Source organism: Mustelus asterias, unplaced genomic scaffold, assembly GCF_964213995.1.
Source record: "Mustelus asterias unplaced genomic scaffold, sMusAst1.hap1.1 HAP1_SCAFFOLD_4459, whole genome shotgun sequence".
Classification (NCBI taxonomy): Eukaryota; Metazoa; Chordata; class Chondrichthyes; order Carcharhiniformes; family Triakidae; genus Mustelus; species Mustelus asterias.
The window spans coordinates 1,595-18,058 of NW_027594402.1; the positions used below are offsets into that span (position 1 = coordinate 1,595).

General features: G+C 55.1%; 1 long non-coding RNA gene across 1 annotated transcript; it reads left to right on the forward strand.

Moving 5' to 3' along the window:
• Positions 1 to 5,138: 5,138 nt before the first annotated feature.
• LOC144491108 (uncharacterized) lies at positions 5,139 to 12,745 on the forward strand. Its single transcript, XR_013497398.1, has 3 exons — positions 5,139 to 5,267; positions 6,512 to 6,675; positions 12,670 to 12,745. It is a non-coding gene; the product is annotated as an uncharacterized LOC144491108 (long non-coding RNA).
• The last annotated feature ends 3,719 nt before the right edge of the window (positions 12,746 to 16,464 follow it).

The following is a 16,464-nucleotide window of genomic DNA, read 5'->3' on the forward strand; positions in this document are numbered from 1 at the left end:
GGACACTATGGGACAATTTAGCATGGCCAATCCACCTAACCTACACATCTTTGGACACTAAGGGGCAATTTAGCATGGCCAATCCACCTAACCTACACATCTTTGGACACTAAGGGGCAATTTAGCATGGCCAATCCACCTAACCTACACATCATTGGACACTAAGGGGGCAACATAGCATGGCCAATCCACCTAACCTGCACATCTTTGGACACTAAGGGGACAATTTAGCACGGCCAATCCACCTGACCTGCACATCTTTGGACACTAAGGGGGCAATTTAGCACGGCCAGTGCACCCTAACCAGCACATCTTAGGACTGTGGGAGGTAACCGGAGCACCCGGAGGAAGCCTGCGCAGACACGGCACAGACAGTGACCCAAGCCAGGATCAAACCCGGGTCCCTGTGAGGCAGCAGTGCTAACCCACTGTGTCACCCATTTAGTCATCCAGAGAGTGGAGTTCATCACCCCAGGAAGTAGTTGATGCCAAAACATTGAATGTATTCGAGAGGCGGCTGGAGAGCACACTTGGGGGCGAACGGGGTCAAAGGTTACGGGGAGAAAGCAAGGATGAGGCTGTTGAGTTGGATGATCAGCCAATGATGGTGACGAATGGCGGGGAGCAGGCTCGGAGGGCCGAATGGCCTCCTCCTGCTCCTATCTTTCAATGTCTCCCCTCGTGACTGACCCTTCAACTAAGGGGGGAACGGCTGCTCCCCTATCCACCCTGTCCATGCCCCTCATAATCCTGAACACCTCAATCCGGTCGCCCCCTCAATTCCAACCAAGCCTTACCCAACCTCTCTTCATAACTGAAATGTTCCATCCCAGGCAGCAACCTGGTGAATCTCCTCTGCACCCCCTCCAGTGCGATCACGCCCTTCCTATAATATGGCGACCAGAACTTGCACGCAGCGCAAATCAAATTCCAGGAGAATCTCGTTTTATTCGATATGTTACTTGTTTAGTTAAAGTTCCCGATTAGTTCAATAAATAAATTGTTAAGTTTGATTTGATTTGATTTATTATTGTCACTGGGATACAGTGAAAAGTATTGTTTCTTCCGTGCTATACAGACAAAGCATACCGTTCATAGAGAAGGAAAGGAGCGGGTGCAGAATGTAGAGTTACAGTCACAGCTCGGGGTGCAGAGAAAGATCAACTTAATGCGAGGTAGGTCCATTCAAAAGTCTGACAGCAGCAGGGAAGAAGCTGTTCTTGAGTCGGTCGGTACGTGACCTCAGACTTTTGTATCACGACCCTTTGTCGTGAATGTAGCCCAGTCCCATCACGCAAACCTGGGCAGTCTTGCTAAAGCTAGGCACAGGTTCGACTCTGCCAGGAATACCGTGAACAGTTTCTGTGTTCCCCCTTATCTAAGGAAAGGTATACCGGCATTGGAGGCATAGAAACTAGGAGGAGGAGGCCATTTGGCCCTTCGAGCCTGCTCCGCCATTCATTATGAATTCACGGCTGAGGATCAAATTCAATATCCTGATTCCACTCATCCCCTCCATATCCCTCGATCCCTTTAGCCCCAAGAGCGATATCTAATTCCTTCTTGAAATCACACAACGTTTTGGCCTCAGCTACTTTCTGTGGGAGTGAATTCCACACATTCACCACCCTCTGGGTGAAGAAATTTCTCCTCACCTCAGTCATAGAACAGTACAGCACAGAACAGGCCCTTCGGCCCTCGATGTTGCGCCGAGCTTTATCTGAAACCAAGATCAAGCTATCCCACTCCCTATCATCCTGGTGTGCTCCATGTGCCTATCCAATAACCGCTTAAATGTTCCTAAAGTGTCTGAGGAAGTCTTAGAAACCCTACAGCACAGAGAGAGGCCATTCGGCCCATCGAGTCTGCACCGACCACAATCCCACCCAGGCCCTACCCCCACATATTTACCCACAAATCCCTCTAACCTACGCATCCCAGGACACTAAGGGGCAATTTTAGCATGGCCAATCAACCTAACCCGCACATCTTTGGGCTGTGGGAGGAAACCGGAGCACCCGGAGGAAACCCACGCAGACACGAGGAGAATGTGCAAACTCCACACGGACAGTGACCCGAGCCGGGAATCGAGGACACCTCAGTCCTAAAAGGTTTACCCCTCATCCTCAAACTAAGACCCCCCAGTTCTGGACTCCCCCCACCATCGGGAACATTCTTTCTGAATCTACCCTGTCTAATCGTGTTAGAATTTTATAAGTTTCTATGAGATCCCCTCTCTTCTAAACTCCAGTGAATATAATCCTAACCGACTTAGTCTCTCCTCGTATGACAGACCTGCCGTCCCAGGAATCAGCCTGGTAAACCTTCGCTGCGCTCCCTCTATAGCAAGGACATCCTTCCTCAGATACGAAGGCCAAAACTGCACACAATACTCCAGGTGTGGCCTCACCAACGCCCTATACAGTTGCAGCAAAACATCCCTATCCCGATACTCAAATCCTCTCGCTATGAAGGCCAACATACCATTTGCCTTCTTTACTGCCTGCTGTTCCTGCGCGCTTACTGTCAGCGACTGATGCACGAGGACCCCAAGGTCTCGCTGAGTATCCACCTCTCTCAATTTACACCCCATTCAAGGGAGAATCTGTCTCCCTATTAATGCTACCAAAGTGGATATCCTCACATTTATCCACATTATTCTGCATCGGCCGTTGAGTACGGTCAAGTCTTAATGGTGTGAAGCGTAAGGGCTAAGATCAGGAGGAGGCCTTTCAGCCCCCTTGAATCTGCTACCCGATTAGATGCGATCGTGTTGATCTCATCTGGGCCTCAGTTCAACTCGTCTGCCCGCTGGCGGCCGGGCGAAGGCAGCTGCTCGACTCGGTGTGGCTTCACGCCCACCAAGGAGGGTGGAAAGGGGAGTGGCGCTGTTCAACTGGGCGGGGCGTCGTTGCTGGCGGCTGGACGACTCAGAATGGCATCGTGCCTGCTGAGGACGGGGGGGGGGGGGGGAGAGCGGGGCTGTTCAACTGGGTGGGACATCATCGTTGGGGAACGGCCGAAGGCGGCTAGTCGGCTCGGTGTGGCATCGTGTCCGCCGAGCGGGGGGGTGGGGTTTGTGCTGGGGGCCGGCTGAAGCCAGCTGGTCGACTCGGTGTGGCATCGTGCCCGCTATGGAGGGTGTGGAGCTGTTCGACTAGGTGGGGCATCGTCGCTGGGGGCTGAACGAAGGCAGCTGGTCGACTGGGTGTGGCATCATGCCTGCCGTGGAGGGTGGGGTGCTGTTCGACTGGGTGGGGCATCGTCACTGGGGGCTGAACGAAGGCAGCTGGTCGACTGGGTGTGGCATCATGCCTGCCGTGGAGGGTGGGGTGCTGTTCGAGTGGGTGGGTCGTCATCGCTGGGGACAGGTGAAGTCGGCTGGTCGACTCCACGAGGCATCGTGCCAGCCGAGTGCTGTTCGACCAGGTGAGGCACCACATCCCATTTCCCCCCATGGCTGCGCCTGAGCCCGTGAGATGGTAACTCCGCCCCCCCCCCTCCCTGACCATGCCCATTGGGCAATGGAGCTGCACTCCCAGCCAATCCCCTGTTGCCTTTGACTGTGGCCCCGCCCACTCCCCTCCTGATTGACAGCCGCCAATGGGCTCTCTTCACTGATTGGCCCCCCCTTGCTCTGATCGACGTGTCGCCTGGCCAATGAGGGAGTTCGCTTGCCGGCCGCTCCCGCCCTCCCATTGTCCCCCATTGGTCCTCCCGCCCGTCAATCAGACTGCTCCGTCCAATCGGCTGTCCCGGTTCCGCCCCCCCCCCGCCTGAAAGGGGGCGGGGCGCGGTGCCAGTGGATGATTGACGTCAAGGCTGTCCAATCCAGAGCCGCCCTGACCCGCCACCTCCCAGCTCATTGGTGGAGGCGGGGAAGGGAGACGGGCGACCAATGAGGAACCAGCCTCCCACTGCTCCCGCGCCGGCCCATTGTCCTCCTCCTGTGATTGACAGACCGCTGCGCCAATCAGAGAGCGGGACGGCCGATTGACGGCCGGGTGAAACCATTCGGGCGGCAGCGCCCAGCAGGCGGGTTCGCCGTCTAACCAATGGGGAGGCTCCCTTCGAGTAGTCCCACCCCCTTCCATTGTCCACCTCACCTGACTGACGTCCCGCTGCACCAATCAAATGGCGGCGTCGCTGACTGACGTCTCTCTCACCCAATCGGCGAGGCGGGCCCAGCCAATAGGAGGCTCCCTCGACTGGTCCCGCCCCACTTCAATTGTGATTGACATCTCTCTGCACCAATCGGAGGGCGGGAGGCCTGATTGACATCCCCCTGCACCAATCGGATAGCACGGTGGGCGATCCGGAGCGGCGGCGCCCGTCCAATAGGTAACCGCCCCTATTTGATTAGTCCCACCCCCTTGTCTCTGACGGGCGGGTCTCTGAGCCAATTGGAAGGCGATATGCCTGATTGTCGGACAGGGGGGGGGCGACCCAATCGGATGGCGGAGCCCCGATGGTGGGGCGGGGAAACCAGGGGAGGAGCAACCAATGGGGAAGCTCGCTTCAGAACATCCCGCCCCCACCCCTTTGTCCTCCTCCTCTGATTGACATCCGGCTACACCAATCAGTGGCCGGGCCCGGCTGATTGACGTGCTGGTGAACCAATGGGTGGCAGCAGCCGGCTGGACCAATGGGCAGCATCCCCTGCGGGAATCCCGCCCCTTCCTTCCCCCCTCAGCCGCTGATTGACATCCGGATGCACCAATCAGGCCGCGAACCCGCTGATTGACATCTGCCTGCACCAATCAGCTGGCGAAGCGCGGTGGGCGGAGAGGCGGAGCAGGGCTGGACCAATGGGGAGCCTCCCCTGCTTCCGTCCCGCCCCTTCCATTGTCCGTCTGATTGACGTCTCGCCGCACCAATCGAGTGGCGGCGCGCAGCCCGGGGTCGGACCAATGGGGAGCCTCCCCTGCAGCAATCCCGCCCCTTCCTCCCCACTCAGCCGCTGGTTGACACCCGGCTGCGCCAATCGGGTGGCGAGTTCGCCGATTGACGTCTCTCTGCACCAATCGACTGGCAGCGCTAGTGGGCGGGGTGCGCCAGCTGACCAATGGGGGCCTCCCTTCGATTATCCCCGCCCCCTCCATTGTCCTCCTCTGAGTGACATCCGGCTGGACCAATCAGCGGGCGGTCCGGGTGACTGACGGCGGCGCCGACCAATCGGGCCGCAGAGAGCGGGAGTGCGGGGCAACGGTCTCAGCCAATCAGAGGGCCGGTGGGCGGTTTCACGGCTTCACCTGGGGCCTGGAGAGGTAAAAGGGGCTTAACCAGGTTTAACTAACCAGGGGGGAGGGTTAACCAGGTTTAACTAACCAGGGGGAGGGTTAAACAGGTTTAACAACCAGGGGGTAGCTTAACTAACTAAGGGGAGGCTTAACCAGGTTTAACTAACCAGGGGGGAGGGTTAACCAGGTTTAACAACCAGGGGGTAGCTTAACTAACTAAGGGGAGGCTTAACCAGGTTTAACTAACCAGGGGGTAGCTTAACTAACTAAGGGGAGGCTTAACCAGGTTTAACTAACCAGGGGGTAGCTTAACTAACCAAGGGGAGGCTTAACCAGGTTTAACTAACCAGGGGGAGGCTTAACTAGGTTTAGTTAACCATTGGGAGGGTTAACTAGATTTAAGTAACCAGACTAAGTGTTAACTAGATTTATTTAACCTGACTGAGGGTTAACCAGGTTTAACTAACTAGACTGAGGGTCAACTGGGTTTCAATAACCAGTGGGGGTGTGAACTAGGTCTAAATAACTAGGGGGAGGGTTAAACACGTTCAAATAACGAGGGGGAGGGCTAACCAGGTTTAAACAAGCTGAGGGATGTTTACCTAAGTTTAAAGAACCAAAGGGGAGCATTAACTATGTTAACTAAGTTTAAAGTTGAAACATTTTTAAAAGCTAGGTTTAAGTAAGCATAGGGTAGCTTTAAACAACCAGGCTGAGAGTTAACTAGGTCTAAATAACTAACAGGAGGGCTAAGCAGGTTGAACTAACTAGCAACAGGGCAAATCAGTCAAGGATGACTGGGAGGTTGAGTTACGCTGGTTTAAATAACCAGTGCCAGGGCTAACCGGGTAAATATAATCACACGGATTGTTAACTGGGTAGAAATAACCAGCCGAAGCGCTAACCGGGTGAAGACAGCCAAGAGTACGGTAAACTGGGTTTCCAAAAGAGGCGGGGCAGGTTAACCGGTTTTAAATAACTAGCAGAGGGGTTAACCAGGTAAAGATAACCAGAGGCGGGTTAACCAGGTTTAAATGTACGGGCGGGAGGGTTAGTCGGTAGCTGGGGTGGGGAGGGTTAACCGGCTGTAGTTCAGGGTTAATCAGGTGTTAAAAGAAGGTCAGGTTAGGCAGGTAAAGGTAACCAGGGAGAGATTAACCGGGTGTAACCAGCCCGGGAGGCGGTTGAGCGTGGCGGCGATGCCTGCGGCAGTCGGATAGCTGGAGGGGAAGAGCTAACATTAAATCTCGCTGTCTCTCTCTGCCTCTCAGCGATGGCGACAGACGTGAAGGCAAGCGGGCAGTCACTCGAGCAGTTCTTGGGACTCGCGAAGACAGTGCGAGGGGCGGCCCTCGTAGCCCTCATCAACCAACTCCTCGAAGTCCCCGGGGTCTACGTCTTCGGAGAATTCCTGGAGATTCCCAACATTCAGGAGGTGCGTGCGCAGAGGGAGCTTCACTCTGTATCTAACCCCGTGCTGTACCTGTCCTGGGAGTGTTTGATGGGGACAGTGTAGAGGGAGCTTTACTCTGTATCTAACCCCGTGCTGTACCTGTCCTGGGAGTGTTTGATGGGGACAGTGTAGAGGGAGCTTTACTCTGTATCTAACCCCGTTCTGTACCTGTCCTGGGAGTGTTTGATGGGGACAGTGTAGAGGGAGCTTTACTCTGTATCTAACCCCGTGCTGTACCTGTCCTGGGAGTGTTTGATGGGGACAGTGTAGAGGGAGCTTTACTCTGTATCTAACCCCGTTCTGTACCTGTCCTGGGAGTGTTTGATGGGGGACAGTGTAGAGGGAGCTTTACTCTGTATCTAACCCCGTGCTGTACCTGTCCTGGGAGTGTTTGATGGGGGACAGTGTACAGGGAGCTTTACTCTGTATCTAACCCCGTGCTGTACCTGTCCTGGGAGTGTTTGATGGGGACAGTGTAGAGGGAGCTTTACTCTGTATCTAACCCCGTGCTGTACCTGTCCTGGGAGTGTTTGATGGGGACAGTGTAGAGGGAGCTTTACTCTGTATCTAACCCCGTGCTGTACCTGTCCTGGGAGTGTTTGATGGGGACAGTGTAGAGGGAGCTTTACTCTGTATCTAACCCCGTTCTGTACCTGTCCTGGGAGTGTTTGATGGGGACAGTGTAGAGGGAGCTTTACTCTGTATCTAACCCCGTGCTGTACCTGTCCTGGGAGTGTTTGATGGGGACAGTGTAGAGGGAGCTTTACTCTGTATCTAACCCCGTTCTGTACCTGTCCTGGGAGTGTTTGATGGGGGACAGTGTAGAGGGAGCTTTACTCTGTATCTAACCCCGTGCTGTACCTGTCCTGGGAGTGTTTGATGGGGGACAGTGTACAGGGAGCTTTACTCTGTATCTAACCCCGTGCTGTACCTGTCCTGGGAGTGTTTGATGGGGACAGTGTAGAGGGAGCTTTACTCTGTATCTAACCCCGTGCTGTACCTGTCCTGGGAGTGTTTGATGGGGACAGTGTAGATGGAGCTTTACTCTGTATCTAACCCTGTGCTGTACCTGTCCTGGGAGTGTTTGATGTGGGACAGTGTAGAGGGAGCTTTACTCTGTATCTAACCCTGTGCTGTACCTGTCCTGGGAGTGTTTGATGGGGGACAGTGCAGAGGGAGCTTTACTCTGTATCTAACCCCGTGCTGTACCTGTCCTGGGAGTGTTTGATGGGGGACAGTGTAGAGGGAGCTTTACTCTGTATCTAACCCCGTGCTGTACCTGTCCTGGGAGTGTTTGATGGGGACAGTGTAGAGGGAGCTTTACTCTGTATCTAACCCCGTGCTGTACCTGTCCTGGGAGTGTTTGATGGGGACAGTGTAGAGGGTACTTTACTCTGTATCTAACCCCGTGCTGTACCTGTCCTGGGAGTGTTTGATGGGGACAGTGTAGAGGGTACTTTACTCTGTATCTAACCCCGTGCTGTACCTGTCCTGGGAGTGTTTGATGGGGACAGTGTAGAGGGAGCTTTACTCTGTATCTAACCCCGTGCTGTACCTGTCCTGGGAGTGTTTGATGGGGACAGTGTAGAGGGTACTTTACTCTGTATCTAACCCCGTGCTGTACCTGTCCTGGGAGTGTTTGATGGGGGGACAGTGCAGAGGGAGCTTTACTCTGTATCTAACCCCGTGCTGTACCTGTCCTGGGAGTGTTTGATGGGGACAGTGTAGAGGGAGCTTTACTCTGTATCTAACCCCGTGCTGTACCTGTCCTGGGAGTGTTTGATGGGGACAGTGTAGAGGGTACTTTACTCTGTATCTAACCCCGTGCTGTACCTGTCCTGGGAGTGTTTGATGGGGGGACAGTGCAGAGGGAGCTTTACTCTGTATCTAACCCCGTGCTGTACCTGTCCTGGGAGTGTTTGATGGGGACAGTGTAGAGGGAGCTTTACTCTGTATCTAACCCCGTGCTGTACCTGTCCTGGGAGTGTTTGAAGGGGACAGTGCAGAGGGAGCTTTACTCTGTATCTAACCCCGTGCTGTACCTGTCCTGGGAGTATTTGATGGGGGTCAGTGTAGAGGGAGCTTTACTCTGTATCTAACCCCGTGCTGTCCCTGTCCTGGGAGTGTTTGATGGGGACAGTGTAGAGGGAGCTTTACTCTGTATCTAACCCCGTGCTGTACCTGTCCTGGGAGTGTTTGATGGGGACTGTGTAGAGGGAGCTTTACTCTGTATCTAACCCCGTGTTGTACCTGTCCTGGGAGTGTTTGATGGGGACAGTGTAGAGGGAGCTTTACTCTGTAACTAACCCCGTGCTGTACCTGTCCTGGGAGTGTTTGATGGGGACAGTGTAGAGGGTGCTTTACTCTGTATCTAACCCCGTGCTGTACCTGTCCTGGGAGTGTTTGATGGGGGGACAGTGTAGAGGGAGCTTTACTCTGTATCTAACCCCGTGCTGTACCTGTCCTGGGAGTGTTTGATGGGGGACAGTGGAGAGGGAGCTTTACTCTGTATCTAACCCCGTGCTGTACCTGTCCTGGGAGTGTTTGATGGGGGGACAGTGCAGAGGGAGCTTTACTCTGTATCTAACCCCGTGCTGTACCTGTCCTGGGAGTGTTTGATGGGGACAGTGTAGAGGGTACTTTACTCTGTATCTAACCTCGTGCTGTACCTGTCCTGGGAGTGTTTGATGGGGGGACAGTGCAGAGGGAGCTTTACTCTGTATCTAACCCCGTGCTGTACCTGTCCTGGGAGTGTTTGATGGGGACAGTGTAGAGGGAGCTTTACTCTGTATCTAACCCCGTGCTGTACCTGTCCTGGGAGTGTTTGATGGGGACAGTGTAGAGGGAGCTTTACTCTGTATCTAACCCCGTGCTGTACCTGTCCTGGGAGTGTTTGATGGGGGACAGTGTAGAGGGAGCTTTACTCTGTATCTAACCCCGTGCTGTACCTGTCCTGGGAGTGTTTGAAGGGGACAGTGCAGAGGGAGCTTTACTCTGTATCTAACCCCGTGCTGTACCTGTCCTGGGAGTGTTTGATGGGGACAGTGTAGAGGGAGCTTTACTCTGTATCTAACCCCGTGCTGTACCTGTCCTGGGAGTGTTTGATGGGGACTGTGTAGAGGGAGCTTTACTCTGTATCTAACCCCGTGTTGTACCTGTCCTGGGAGTGTTTGATGGGGACAGTGTAGAGGGAGCTTTACTCTGTAACTAACCCCGTGCTGTACCTGTCCTGGGAGTGTTTGATGGGGACAGTGTAGAGGGTGCTTTACTCTGTATCTAACCCCGTGCTGTACCTGTCCTGGGAGTGTTTGATGGGGGGACAGTGTAGAGGGAGCTTTACTCTGTATCTAACCCCGTGCTGTACCTGTCCTGGGAGTGTTTGATGGGGGACAGTGGAGAGGGAGCTTTACTCTGTATCGAACCCCGTGCTGTACCTGTCCTGAGAGTGTTTGATGGGGGGACAGTGTAGAGGGAGCTTTACTCTGTATCTAACCCCGTGCTGTACCTGTCCTGGGAGTGTTTGATGGGGGACAGTGTAGAGGGAGCTTTACTCTGTATCTAACCCCGTGCTGTACCTGTCCTGGGAGTGTTTGATGGGGACAGTGTAGAGGGAGCTTTACTCTGTATCTAACCCCGTGCTGTACCTGTCCTGGGAGTGTTTGATGGGGACAGTGTAGAGGGAGCTTTACTCTGTATCTAACCCCGTGCTGTACCTGTCCTGGGAGTGTTTGATGGGGACAGTGCAGAGGGAGCTTTACTCTGTGTCTAACCCCGTGCTGTACCTGTCCTGGGAGTGTTTGATGGGGGACAGTGGAGAGGGAGCTTTACTCTGTATCGAACCCCGTGCTGTACCTGTCCTGGGAGTGTTTGATGGGGGACAGTGTAGAGGGAGCTTTACTCTGTATCGAACCCCGTGCTGTACCTGTCCTGGGAGTGTTTGATGGGGGACAGTGGAGAGGGAGCTTTACTCTGTATCTAACCCCGTGCTATACCTGTCCTGGGAGTGTTTGATGGGGGGACAGTGTAGAGGGAGCTTTACTCTGTATCTAACCCTGTGCTGTACCTGTCCTGGGAGTGTTTGATGGGGACAGTGGAGAGGGAGCTTTACTCTGTATCTAACCCCGTGCTGTATCTGTCCTGGGAGTGTTTGATGGGGACAGTGTAGAGGGAGCTTTATTCTGCATCTAACCCCATGCTGTACCTGTCCTGGGAGTGTTTGATGGGGGACAGTGTAGAGCGAGCTTTACTCTGTATCTAACCCCGTGCTGTACCTGTCCTGGGAGTGTTTGATGGGGGACAGTGTAGAGAGAGCTTTACTCTGTATCTAACCCCGTGCTGTATCTGTCCTGGGAGTGTTTGATGGGGGACAGTGTAGAGAGAGCTTTACTCTGTATCTAACCCCGTGCTGTACGTGTCCTGGGAGTGTTTGATGCGGACAGTGCAGAGGGAGCTTTACTCTGTATATAACCCCGTGCTGTTCCTGAGAGCAAGGGGAAAGATGGGGTGAGAGGGAGTGGGAGGAGCGAGAGTTGGTGGGTGGGGGTGGGTGTGATGGAGGGGGAGGAGAGAGACAGACAGAGAGAGAGAGAGAGAGAAGGTGGAGTTGGTGGAGTTGTTGACAGTGCGGAGGGAAGTGGCAGGTTACAGAGGGACATAGATAAGCTGCAGCGCTGGGCTGAGAGGTGGCAAATGGAGTTTAATGCGGAAAAGTGTGAGGTGACTCACTTTGGAAGGAGTAACAGGAATACAGAGTACTGGGCTAATGGTAAGATACTTGGTAGTGTGGATGAACAGAGGGATCTGGGTGTCCATGTGCATAGATCCCTGAAAGTTGGCACCCAGGCTGATAGGGTTGTTAAGAAGGCATACGGAGTGTTAGCTTTTATTGGTTGAGGGATTGAGTTTCGGAGCCAGGAGGTCATGCTGCAACTGTACAAAACTCTGGTGCGGCCGCATTTGGAGTATTGCGTACAGTTCTGGTCGCCGCATTATAGGAAAGATGTGGAAGTGTTGGAAAGGGTGCAGAGGAGATTTACCAGGATGTTGCCTGGTATGGTGGGAAAATCGTATGAGGAAAGGCTGAGGGGCTTGAGGTTGTTTTCGTTAGAGAGAAGAAGGTTAAGAGGTGACTTAATAGAGGCATACAAGATGATCAGAGGATTAGATAGGGTGGATAGTGAGAGCCTTTTTCCTCGGATGGTGACGCTAGCACGAGGGGACATAGCTTTAAATTGAGGGGTGAGAGATATAGGACAGATGTTAGAGGTAGGTTCTTTACTCAGAGAGTAGTAAGGGCGTGGAATGCCCTGCCTGCAGCAGTAGTGGACTCGTCAACATTAAGAGCATTCAAATGGTTATTGGATAAACATATGGATGATATTGGAATCGTGTAGATTAGAGGGGCTTTAGATTGGTTCCACTGGTCGGCGAAACATCGAGGGCCGAAGGGCCTGCACTGCGCTGTAATGTTCTATGAAAGACTGAGAAAGGGGGAATGGGGGAGAGAGAGAGAGTGAATGGGGCCGATAGGACGGAGTGAGGGATACTGAGGGAGTGCAGGGGGTTGGAGGGAAGTCTGGGGGAGTGTGAGGGAGGCCCCACACCCGTCTAAAGAGACAGCACAGTGGGTTGGCGCTGCCGCCTCACAGCGCCAGGGACCCGGGTTCGATTCCCGGGCTTGGGTCACTGTCTGTGCGGAGTCTGCACGTTCTCCCCGTGTCTGCGTGGGTTTCCTCCGGGTGCTCCGGTTTCCTCCCACAGTCTGAAAGACGTGCTGGGTTAGGGTGCGTTGGGCCGTGCTAAATTCTCCCTCAGTGTAACCCGAACAGGCGCTGGAGTGTGGGCGACCAGGGGATTCTCACAGTAACTTCATTGCGGTGTTAATGTAAGCCGACTTGTGACACGAATAAATCAGCTTGTTTTATAAAGTGTATCGATGTTGGATTTCATCAAGTCTCTCTCTCTCTCTGCCTACAGTTGATGACAGGACCTTACGCACCTTCTTATCAACTACTAAGCTTATTTGCTTACGGAACATTTTCAGATTACATGGGTAAGTCCTGACTCTCACTGGGGTACGGGTCCCACACACACTGACTCCCACTGGGGTACGGGTCCCACACACACTGACTCCCACTGGGGTACGGGTCCCACACACACTGACTCTCACTGGGGTACGGGTCCCACACACACTGACTCTCACTGGGGTACGGGTCCCACACACACTGACTCTCACTGGGGTACGGGTCCCACACACACTGACTCTCACTGGGGTACAGGTCCCACACACACTGACTCTCACTGGGGTACGGGTTCCACACACACTGACTCTCACTGGGGTACGGGTTCCACACACACTGACTCTCACTGGGGTACGGGTCCCACACACTGACTCTCACTGGGGTACGGGTCCCACACACACTGACTCTCACTGGGGTACGGGTCCCACACACACTGACTCTCACTGGGGTACGGGTTCCACACACACTGACTCTCACTGGGATACGGGTTCCACACACACTGACTCTCACTGGGGTACGGGTCCCACACACTGACTCTCACTGGGGTACGGGTCCCACACACACTGACTCTCACTGGGGTACGGGTCCCACACACACTGACTCTCACTGGGGTACGGGTCCCACACACACTGACTCTCACTGGGGTACGGGTCCCACACACACTGACTCTCACTGGGGTACGGGTTCCACACACACTGACTCTCACTGGGGTACGGGTCCCACACACACTGACTCTCACTGGGATACGGGTCCCACACACACTGACTCCCACTGGGGTACGGGTCCCACACACACTGACTCTCACTGGGGTACGGGTCCCACACACACTGACTCTCACTGGGGTACGGGTCCCACACACACTGACTCTCACTGGGGTACGGGTCCCACACACACTGACTCTCACTGGGGTACGGGTTCCACACACACTGACTCTCACTGGGGTACGGGTCCCACACACACTGACTCTCACTGGGGTACGGGTCCCACACACACTGACTCTCACTGGGGTACGGGTTCCACACACACTGACTCTCACTGGGGTACGGGTCCCACACACACTGACTCTCACTGGGGTACGGGTCCCACACACACTGACTCTCACTGGGGTACGGGTCCCACACACACTGACTCTCACTGGGGTACAGGTTCCACACACACTGACTCTCACTGGGATACGGGTTCCACACACACTGACTCTCACTGGGATACGGGTTCCACACACACTGACTCTCACTGGGGTACGGGTTCCACACACACTGACTCTCACTCGGGTACGGGTTCCACACACACTGACTCTCACTGGGGTACGGGTTCCACACACACTGACTCTCACTGGGGTACGGGTCCCACACACTGACTCTCACTGGGGTACGGGTCCCACACACACTGACTCTCACTGGGGTACGGGTCCCGCACACACTGACTCTCACTGGGGTACGGGTTCCACACACACTGACTCTCACTGGGGTACGGGTCCCACACACACTGACTCTCACTGGGGTACGGGTCCCACACACACTGACTCTCACTGGGGTATGGGTCCCACACACACTGACTCTCACTGGGGTACAGGTCCCACACACACTGTCTCTCACTGGGGTGCGGGTCCCACACACACTGACTCTCACTGGGGTACGGGTTCCACACACACTGACTCTCACTGGGGTATGGGTTCCACACACACTGACTCTCACTGGGGTACGGGTCCCACACACACTGACTCTCACTGGGGTACGGGTCCCACACACACTGACTCTCACTGGGGTACGGGTCCCACACACACTGACTCTCACTGGGGTATGGGTCCCACACACACTGACTCTCACTGGGGTACAGGTCCCACACACACTGTCTCTCACTGGGGTACAGGTCCCACACACACTGACTCTCACTGGGGTACGGGTCCCACACACACTGACTCTCACTGGGGTACGGGTTCCACACACACTGACTCTCACTGGGGTACGGGTCCCACACACACTGACTCCCACTGGGGTACGGGTCCCACACACACTGACTCTCACTGGGGTACGGGTCCCACACACACTGACTCTCACTGGGGTACGGGTTCCACACACACTGACTCTCACTGGGGTACGGGTCCCACACACACTGACTCTCACTGGGGTACGGGTTCCACACACACTGACTCTCACTGGGGTCCGGGTTCCAAACACACTGACTCTCACTGGGGTACGGGTCCCACACACACTGACTCTCACTGGGGTACGGGTCCCACACACACTGACTCTCACTGGGGTACGGGTTCCACACACACTGACTCTCACTGGGGTACGGGTTCCACACACACTGACTCTCACTGGGGTACGGGTCCCACACACACTGACTCTCACTGGGGTACGGGTCCCACACACACTGACTCTCACTGGGGTATGGGTCCCACACACACTGACTCTCACTGGGGTACGGGTCCCACACACACTGACTCTCACTGGGGTACGGGTTCCACACACTGACTCTCACTGGGCACGGGTCCCACACACACTGACTCTCACTGGGGTCACGGGTTCCACACACACTGACTCTCACTGGGATACGGGTTCCACACACACTGACTCTCACTGGGGTACGGGTTCCACACACACTGACTCTCACTGGGGTATGGGTTCCACACACACTGACTCTCACTGGGGTACGGGTTCCACACACACTGACTCTCACTGGGGTACGGGTCCCACACACACTGACTCTCACTGGGGTACGGGTCCCACACACACTGACTCTCACTGGGGTACGGGTCCCACACACACTGACTCTCACTGGGGTACGGGTTCCACACACACTGACTCTCACTGGGATACGGGTTCCACACACACTGACTCTCACTGGGGTACGGGTCCCACACACACTGACTCTCACTGGGGTACGGGTTCCTCACACACTGACTCTCACTGGGGTACGGGTCCACACACACTGACTCTCACTGGGGTACGGGTCCCACACACACTGACTCTCACTGGGGTACGGGTCCCACACACACTGACTCTCACTGGGGTACGGGTCCCACACACACTGACTCTCACTGGGGTACGGGTCCCACACACACTGACTCTCACTGGGGTACGGGTCCCACACACACTGACTCTCACTGGGGTACGGGTCCCACACACACTGACTCTCACTGGGGTACGGGTCCCACACACACTGACTCTCACTGGGGTACGGGTCCCACACACACTGACTCTCACTGGGGTACGGGTCCCACACACACTGACTCTCACTGGGGTACGGGTCCCACACACACTGACTCTCACTGGGGTACGGGTCCCACACACACTGACTCTCACTGGGGTACGGGTTCCACACACACTGACTCTCACTGGGGTACGGGTTCCACACACACTGACTCTCACTGGGGTACGGGTCCCACACACACTGACTCTCACTGGGGTACGGGTCCCACACACACTGACTCTCACTGGGGTACGGGTCCCACACACACTGACTCTCACTGGGGTACGGGTCCCACACACACTGACTCTCACTGGGGTACGGGTCCCACACACACTGACTCTCACTGGGGTACGGGTCCCACACACACTGACTCTCACTGGGGTACGGGTCCCACACACACTGACTCTCACTGGGGTCCGGGTCCCACACACACTGACTCTCACTGGGGTATGGGTCCCACACACACTGACTCTCACTGGGGTACGGGTCCCACACACACTGACTCTCACTGGGGTACGGGTCCCACACACACTGACTCTCACTGGGGTACGGGTCC